Here is a 1,052-nt window from a genome sequence, read left to right on the forward strand (position 1 = left end):
TCGTTTTTGCTCTAGAAAAAAATATAGTTCATTTTTGCTCTGACTTATAATATTCGTCGTTTTTGTTCCGAGCGTGTCATATTATAATTATATTTTGACAGTATCCGTTGTTTCTGATTGGCGCAAAAAAATATTCGCCCCTTGATATGGTCGTTGCTCAAAGCTATTTATATTCGAAATTGCATGAAAATTAGAAAATAGGAATCTATAAGCTTATCCAGGCAAAAAGCTACCTACGTACCGAATTTTAAGCAAATCGGACCGTAAATAAGATTTTTTCGAATAGATCGGTCCCTGGTCCACTTCTCGGAAAAAATTGATCACATATGCTAATACATGCTAAAGAGCTACCTGCGCACCGAATTTTAAGCAAATCGGACCGTAAATAAGATTTTTTCACGTACCAAATTTTACGCAAATCGGACCATAATAAGATTTTTTCGAATAGATCGGTCCCTGGTCCACTTCTCGGAAAAAATTGGTCACATATGCTAATACATGCTAAAAAGCTACCTACGTACCGAATTTTAAGCAAATCGGACCGTAAATACGATTTTTGCGAATAGATCGGTCCCTGGTCCACTTCTCGGAAAAAATGGTCATATATGCTAATATATGCTAAAAAGCTACTTACGTACCAAATTTTAAGCAAATCGGACCATAATTAGATTTTTTCGAATAGACCGGTCCCTGGTCCACCTACCCGAAAAAAGTAAATTTGTTTAGCCTAAAACATGGTGGTTACCGAAAGCTATTTATATACAAAATTTCATGAAGATCGGACCAGCCGTTCGCGAGATTACCTGTTACAAAAAAAAGGGACTTCTCTTTATATATTTAGTATAGAGTATAGATATAGATGAAGATTTTTTAGCTTCTAGTGTAAGGGAAACTGATCAGGAGAATAAATTCTTTCTCTCGAATTGAGTTAAATTGTTCAAAAAGTAAGCAGCTAAATAACAATTTTCAAGAGTGGGAACTACCCAAAGTCACATAATGGCAAATCCGAAAAATAGTTAATCAAAAACGCAAAATGCAGGTAACTCAAATTC

Source organism: Rhagoletis pomonella, unplaced genomic scaffold (genome assembly GCF_013731165.1).
Source record: "Rhagoletis pomonella isolate Grant_MI unplaced genomic scaffold, Rhpom_1.0 Rhpom_scaffold_00006, whole genome shotgun sequence".
Classification (NCBI taxonomy): domain Eukaryota; kingdom Metazoa; phylum Arthropoda; class Insecta; order Diptera; family Tephritidae; genus Rhagoletis; species Rhagoletis pomonella.